At 43.0% G+C, this 8450-nt stretch overlaps 1 non-coding gene across 1 annotated transcript; it reads right to left on the minus strand.

Moving 5' to 3' along the window:
* Positions 1–285: 285 nt before the first annotated feature.
* On the minus strand, positions 286–380 carry trnai-uau (transfer RNA isoleucine (anticodon UAU)). Its single transcript has 2 exons — positions 343–380; positions 286–321 (listed from the first exon to the last, which is right to left on the minus strand). It is a non-coding gene; the product is annotated as a tRNA-Ile (tRNA).
* Between the last annotated feature and the right edge of the window lie 8070 nt (positions 381–8450).

Here is an 8450-nt window from a genome sequence, read left to right on the forward strand (position 1 = left end):
AGCATCGCTGACCACATTTGCTGCCCATTAAGATGCAACCACATTGCTGTGGCCCTGGAATCACATGGAGGCCAGACCAGGTTAAGAACGGCAGATTTTCTTCTTAAAACACAGTATTGAATTATACGGTTTTTTTCAACAATCGAACATAGTTTCATGATTGTCAGTAGATTCTTAATTCCAGATTTTATTTAATTAAATTCAAATTCCACCATCTGCCATGGCGGGTACCCAGAAAAGGAGCTGGTCGAGCGATAACAGCACGAAGACCCCACATAAAACTTTTGCTCCAGGTGAGGTTCGAACTCACAATCGCGGTATAGTCCACTGGCTGCATTGCTATATAAGTACCGCGCGCTAACCGATTGCGCCACTGGAGCTCTACGCATGAGTGATTTGTGTCAGATTATTAAAGGTTTCTGCAGCGAAATCTCCGTTAACAACAACCATTCGAAGGGGAAAGAAACCCATCAATCATACTCTCTTCCCCGGCTCCACAATGAGTGAGACAGGGCCACGCAGCAGGATCTTACTCTGCACTCACCAGTCACCTGCTGCCAGCAAAAGCTGCGACTACAGCTTTAATCAGCGGGTTTCTGCTCATCCTGCACACAAGATACACCAACTCGGGTCAAACCTCACAATGCACCGAGCAGAGATACATCAAAAAATCGATAGATTAGAGCCCGCTCACTGAACCTTCGAGTAGCATTTACACAATACTCGTGTGAGTCACAAACAAAATTCACACCAACTTTCCAAAACTTTTCAATGACAGGTTCCTCTATTCGATTGAAAAGCTGAGTGTTATGAATCTGGAAATGATCAAAGTGGGATTTGTGTTACCCAGAGACGTGTTTCCCACGGTTAGCCCTCAGGTTTGCAATTCCATTTGGAATTCCATATTGAAGCGAATCTCATTTAAAATGAGGAGAAAACAAGGAAAATATTAAATCTTGAGGGAAATGGATCACATTATTTGGATGGAGGTGCAGCTGTGAATGGTGTTATTGATGATTGAGTGGAATCTATTCGATCCCTGGGCTTCTGGTAGTCAATTCCCTTCCATACCATTGAATTCCTTTTTTTGTTATAAGAGACATGGATTCATTTAACCTGCACGTTCATAGGAGAAAGGGAATAACAAACATACCTCAGCAACGCTGTGGGATCAACATAAACAAGGAGACTTGCATAGAATTGAAAAATGTGCGGCCATACTGTAGTTCTTGATCAGGTTTTGAAGAACTAGGATTGTGGTCCTTGACACCCTAGTTTAGAATATCTTTAGTAGCTGCTGTTTCAGTCTCTCTGGCGCAATGGGTCAGCGCGTTCGGCTGTTAACTGAAAGGGTGGTTATTCGAGACCACCCAGGGACGGAACTTTTACTGTTTTCTCACCATCAGCATTCATAGGCAAACAGGGTTGGCAATGCGTCCGTGGGCGTCAATAAAAAAAAGCTCTCAAGTGTTTCCGGCTGTACTGTTATTTGGTGTTACCAACATTATTTAATGACTATTGATTTCAAACATGTTACATATGACATAATATACATGTTTGCATCATACCATTAAACTTAACAATTACAATCGAAACATGAATTTGTGTCTGAGCATTTGTTCCAATTCCATATCCTTGCTTCCATTCATTCCTGGATAGATCATAAATCTGTCTAACTCAGACTGAAATGTGTTCAATGATGGGGCATTTGCAACCCTCTGGCTTAGAGAATTCCGAAGATTTATTACCCTTTGAGTGAAGAAATTTCTCCTTATCTCACTCTTAAATCATCAAGTTCTTATCCTGAGATTGTTCCCCTGCGTTTTAAATTCCCGGACCAGGGAAAATAATGTCTCAGCATCCATCCTATCAAACTCATGGAATCAGAGAATCCCTGTAGGTTTTCAATGCTATCTATTCTTTCTCATTAAAGATGTTGAGATTTTCCAGCATTTTCTGTTTTTGATTCAGATTCCAGCATCCTCAGATTTTGCTTATATTTTGTCCAGAAAGCGGAGATCCAAACTGCACACACTATTCCAAATGTGGTCTCAACAGAACCCTGAAAAACCGTAGCAAGACTTCAAACACTTCAAAACTTAACTCCGTGCTCAAGGCTGGAAGGAGAGCGTGACAGTGGTAATTGGCACTGTGTACATTTCTGCAATCAGTAACTGGATCAGGAAGATGAGATATCTGTGTCCCTTTGCACTGTCATCTCTAAACTCTATCTCCTCTCAATGCCGTGCATCAGACATTCGCTTTACCTGCTTTGCCCGTAAAGTTCGGGTTCACCAACTGTCTGTCTGTATCAAACAGCTAACTGACTCTGAGAGCTAGACAGCCAGAGAGACCTGCATGAGAGGCAGCGACAGAAAACAGGAAAATAAGCGGCATGATAGAGTTTCGTAAGTGACATGTGCCAGTTGCCCTCCGTGATGAATGCCTGCCGTGTGTTACCTTGTAAGTTTCACAGAAGCCACAGTGACGAGTTTGGTGGGTTTTGGAAATTGAAACTGCCACATGAACAGCTTGCGGGACTATTTCACCTCACTGTCGATTTCATGTTCCAGCGAAGAGGAACCACTGTTTTCATTGGCTGATGCTGTCACTTGTGTTCGATCTAAACATGACAATTTAAAGGAGAAACTTGTTTTTGGTGAATCAAAGGTCTGAAATAAAAAAATTAGAAGGGAAATGGTTCATGGATGAATCAGTTTTTTTTTAAAGCGTTTGCACCAACTTCCCCGATGGTCTAGTGGTTAGGATTCGGCGCTTTCACCGCCGTGACCTGGGTTAGATTCCTGGTCAGGGAATGTAGATTTATTGCTGTCTAACAACACTGCGTTACTTCCTGGTCACCACAGGTTTAGTCGGAATCAGTATCAGGGAGATTTCCTCTTTTTCATCTGAATTGGAAATATCACATGTAAAGATCAAAAAAAGGAGAGCGATAGGCTGCAAAGCGCTGACGATAGAAATGCCGATGCGGGTTAGAATCTGGCTGCGAATGGGGTAAATTTATTGTTTTTACTGACACAATTATCTCGTAGATCTGGGTCCAAACCTCGGGTTCAATGACAAGGAAATCTTTAATTGAATTAACCAGTAAACTCTCCGACCTCCAGTGAAATGGAGGAAGTTTTTCACTCAGAAACTCGTAACTGTGAGATTAACAGCGCGGAATGGAGAAAGACTCAGTTTGAGCGGTGGCACTGCGGAAGGAATCGAGAGCTGGAGTTCGCCCAGAAAAGCAGCAAAGTTCAAAAACAATGGCGCCCAACGTGGGGCTGGAACCCACGGTCCATTAACGGTGAAACGTTAATGTTGTTCAGCAGAATTACCACAAGATGGTTCATCACAGGTTGATACTAACACTACCCTTTGAATGCAGTGAGCTGCAGTAACATTGAATGCAGTGGAAAGGGCGGCACAATGGCAGAGTGGCTGGCACTGATGTCCCACAGCGCCAGGAACTCAGGTTAAATTTCTTGGGTCACTGTCTCATAGAGTCATAGATTCATAGAGGTTTACAGCATGGAAACAGGCGCTTCGGCCCAGCTTGTCCATGCCGCCTTTTTTTTTTAACCCCAAAGCTAATCCCAATTGCCCGCATTTGGCCCTTATCCCTCTATACCCATCGTACCCATGTAACTATCTAAATGCTTTTTAAAATACAAAATTGTACCCGCCTCTACTACTACCTCTGGCAGCTTGTTCCTGACACGCACCACCCTCTGTGTGAAAAAATTGCCCCTCTGGACTATTTTGTATCTCTCCCCTCTCACCTTAAAACTATGCCCTCTCGTTTTAGACTCACCTACATTTGGAAAAATATATTGACTATCCAGCAAATCTGTGCCCCTCATTATTTTATAGACTTCATTAAGATCATCCCTCAGCCTCCTAAGCTCCAGAGAAAAAGGTCCCAGTCTATCCAGCCTCTCCTTATAACTCAATCCATCAAGTCCTGGTAGCATCCTAGTAAATCTTTTCTGCACTCTTTCGAGATTAACAATATCCTTTCTATAATAGGGTGACCAGAATTGCGCACAGTATTCCAAGTGTGGTCTTACCAATGTTTTGTACAACTTCAACAAGACATTCCAACTCCTTTATTCAATGTTCTGACCGATGAAACCAAGCATTCCGAATGCATTCTTCACCACTCTGTCCACCTGTGACTCCACTTTTAAGGAGTTATGAACATGTACCCCTCGATCTCTTTCTTCTGTAACTCTCCCCAACGCCCCACCATTAACTGAGTAAGTCCTGCCCTGGTCCAATCTACCAAAATTCATCACCTCGCATTTGTCTAAATTAAACTCCATCTGCCATTCGTCAGCCCACTGGCCCAATTGATCAAGATCCCGTTCCAACTGGAGATAACTTTCTTCAACTGTCAACTATGTCACCAATCTTCTTGGCAGCTGCAAACTTCCTAACCTGTCTGTGCAGAGATTGCATGTCCTCCCCGTTTCTGCGTCGGTTTCATCCGGGTGCTCCGGTTTCCTTTCCAATGATGTATGGGTTAGGTTGATGGACTATAATAAATTGACCCGAGTGTCAGCGGGAAAATATGCGGGTTTACGGGAATAGGGTTTGGATGGGATTGTTGTCGGTGCGGACTCGATGGGCCGGACGGCCTCCTTCTGTACTGTAGGGATTCTATGAGAATATATCACTGTTCATTTTGACTGGAGGAACCAAAAGAGACAATGCAAATATAAAGTGCTGTGGATAATTGGTAGGATTGTGGGATGGTACAGATTTTTCTCTCTGCTGTTGAAACTGGCACCAATATCACTCATGTTTTCGATCAGGAAGTAATTCCAACTCCACTTAAACGATGTGCTGCAAGAAAACAGCAAATCTTCATTCCCGGACCGCGAATCGCACCCGGGCCGCGGCAGTGAAAGCGCCGCCTCCGGATCACTAGACGGACAGGGAGACTGGCTACAAGAACTTTAATCGAACCTAGCTATATTAACCTGGCACTTTGTTTCGATTTCAGCATTTTTTTGTACACCGGGACAAGTCTGCCTGACAAGTGCTTCTTGATATCAGCAAATTTACTGCGGATGCTGGAATCTGAAACAAGAACAGAAAATGCTGGAAAATTTCAACAGGTCTGAAAGCGCCTGTGAACAGAGAATGGAGCCAATGTTCACTGTCTGGATGACCCTTCGTCAGAGCTGAAGACAAGTAAATTTGGACGAGATTTCTACTGTAATGGTCAGGGATATGGGTGTGGAGTGAGTGACAAAGGTGTCACATATAAATACAAAAACAAAGGGAATTTGAAAGGTAGTGATCATGGCTAAGAAGAGTGCTGCTGGCTGCCTATTAGAAGATCAGAGTGTGTAAATGGAAGGACAAAAGAAATGTAAGAAATGGTCCGAGTGGGGCGGAGGGAGAGTGGACAACAAGATAGAGAGTGAGGTTTTAAATAAACAATGCAAAACATGGAAATTAAAAAATATGTATGAAAGAAGAACGAAACAATAAAAATAAAATAAAATAAAATAAAATAAATGGAAATGGGGTGAAGGTGGAGGAGAGGAGATGCTCTGAAGTTGTTGAACTCAGTGTTAAGTCCGGAATGCAGTAAGTACCGAATCATGAGATTGGGCGATGTTCCTTCAGTTTGCACTGGGGTGCCTCTTGATACCAGTGATTATTGTCCTTTCCGTCATATTACTGATGATCAAGAGTAGTCTGGTGGTAATTGGTGGCATTGGAATTGACCTGATGTTTGTAAACCGGGCAATCTTGGGCAAATTGCAATATTGGCGGTTAGATGCCAGTGTTGCAGCTGAGGAGTAGCTTAGTTGAGGTTGCGGCAAGTTCTGAAGCGCAATTCTTCAGCATCATTGCCAGAATATTTTTCAGGGCCATATCATTTGCTCTTTCCAATGTCTTCAAGTTTTTTTTTCTTGAAATCATATGGAATCGTGAAGTGTATCTGTTTCCGTTCAGTATGTACCCCACTCTTGCTCTATCTTTATTTTTCTCTGTAGATCTGCCTTAGACCTCCCCTCTCTCAGTCTAACTATCCATTCACCTCTTTTGTTTTTCTTCCTTCCATTCTCTCCATGTCTGCGTGGAACCAAGTTTCATTGAATTGATTCAGAATTGAGGCGGTTGTTGTGCTGTGGATCCGCCCTGATTTTAAATGGCAAAGAAGATTCAATGGGCCATGTGATCTAATCCAATTCCATTCATTCTGTTCACTGCCAATACCAGCTCTGATAGCAATAACTTCTGCTGGTGTCGTTGGTGGGAAGTAAAAAAGACGCTAAATCAAAGGGAGCAATATTTGTGGAGGAGTGGGATCAAATTCCCCCGCTGATAGATTTTCACTTAAATTTCTATCAACATTATGAACATCTTTCGTCAAACGTGTGATATCTAAAATTGAATGCAGTAGAATATATCATTATTCATTTTGATTAGATGAACCAACAGACAGAATGTAAAGTGACCAACTGACGGGCTTGTCGGACGAGTTCAGTAATTCCACCAGTAAACCAGAACTGCTTTAAATACACGGATCGCTGTGTTTCTGTCGTGTAGTGGTTATCACATTTGCCTTACACGAGGACTATCTCCCATTCCAGACCAGGCAGCAACATTTCCAAATAGTTTCATTTCAAAATGATTCCGATTTCACAATTATTGTTGTTCCTCACGAAACATTAATTGAGCTGTTGAGTTTTTGCGGGATTTAAGACGGGAAACACTCGGTAAAGAGATTAAAAGGGAAGGTCTATAATAGAAAGCATAACAGGATGGCTTGACTGACACAAGGAATGATGGACAAGGGCAACATTGGTTGGTTCTCATTATTTTTAATCTTTGCTGCTTTTCTGGGTGAACTCCAGCTCTCCATTTCCTCCGGCAGTGTCACCAATCAAACTGAATCTTTCTTCATCCCGCTTTGCTAATCTCAGGGTTACTGCTCTCTGAATGAAAACTGCTTGCAATCAGTCGAAGTCAAATAGTTCACTGGTGAATTCAGTCAGGCGTTTCTTGACACTTAGCCTGATATTTTTGTCCAGAAATGAATGATATTTCTGTCAATGCAAACGGTTAAATCTAACACAGTACCACCCAGATTTTGCCTTGTGTCACCATCTCCATCATCACATCAGCTCTTTGCATCCGATCACTGCCTTTCCCTATCTGTGTTTGTTCTTGACCTGTTGTCCACGTGACATTTCTAACTCGGAAGCAAACCTACAAATCTCACTCCACTGTTTCTTGCAGAGCTGCTTTCGATCAGGAAGTATTACAGGTTTATTTATCAAAACACATTAAATCTGATATCGAAGCCAATCTGCGACCCTGAAAGTGTCGAACCCGAACCACTAATCCACCAGGATCTCATCTTCTTGATCCTACCTGATACTGGTTACAGGCATGTGCACGGTGCCAATTATCCACAGTCACACAATCCTTCCAGTCTGTTAAGATGTGAAATCGTTCATATTTTCACACTGGCTTCCTGTGTGACGAACGCAGAGCTGTGATAAGCTGATGTTGCTCAGCATTTTTACCACAACAGGTTTATATCAGTTCGATGCTAACATTGATCGTTGAACGTGGTGAGCTACAGTGAAAATTAATGCCGTTGAAGGTAGTTCACTCATTCTTACAGGAGGAACCAGCAAGGGCAATGTAAATATGAATTGCTGTGGGTAATTGGCCGGCTTCTGCAATGGGACTGACATTTCTCCCCACTGTTCAAATTGGCACAGGTTTTGAGTGATCATTTTCAGTGTGCTATTGTGTCCTGGGTTCCGTGGTGTAATGGTGAGCACTCTGGGCTCTGAATCTAGTGATCCGAGTTCAAACGTCGGCAGAAACTTGCTTTAATTTGGAAATGGGAATGATTGATTTGTTGAAGGATGCTTCGTTTAACTTTGTCGCAAATGTACGAATCGAGAGGACAATTTCTCAGCCAGTTCAACTGCTATGACAATGCACATTATTGAGCCTCTGGCGCCAGATGCCTGCAACGTCAGTGTGTTTCGTCTCTTCGCTACTATTTAACTCCTCTGTTAAAAGAAAGAATCAGTTGGTTATCACACAATAGAAATTCGACTGGAGTCTGGCAATTGTTGAGCAAATGTGTGCACGCGTGTGTCTGTGTGCGTGAGAGAGAGGAGGTGCGTGTGTGTGTTTCGGGAAAAATTCTACTTTTCTCCCAAAAGTCAGAGTGCTGTCGATTCCATGGTGTAACGGTTCGCACTCTGGCCTCTCGCCTCCGAACTCTTGTTTAAATTGGGACAAATAACTGAGTGACTGACTGCTGTAGGTGGACCCATGCCAACTGTGGCTTCCCTGTCTCTCAGTGCTTTGTATCCCTGAGCAATCGTTCTCTGGGGCTGATGCAATGACGCCAGGAAAGCCATTCGCTGCATCATCTGCAATGTGATTGCGGTGGA

Source organism: Mustelus asterias, unplaced genomic scaffold, assembly GCF_964213995.1.
Source record: "Mustelus asterias unplaced genomic scaffold, sMusAst1.hap1.1 HAP1_SCAFFOLD_288, whole genome shotgun sequence".
Taxonomy (NCBI): domain Eukaryota; kingdom Metazoa; phylum Chordata; class Chondrichthyes; order Carcharhiniformes; family Triakidae; genus Mustelus; species Mustelus asterias.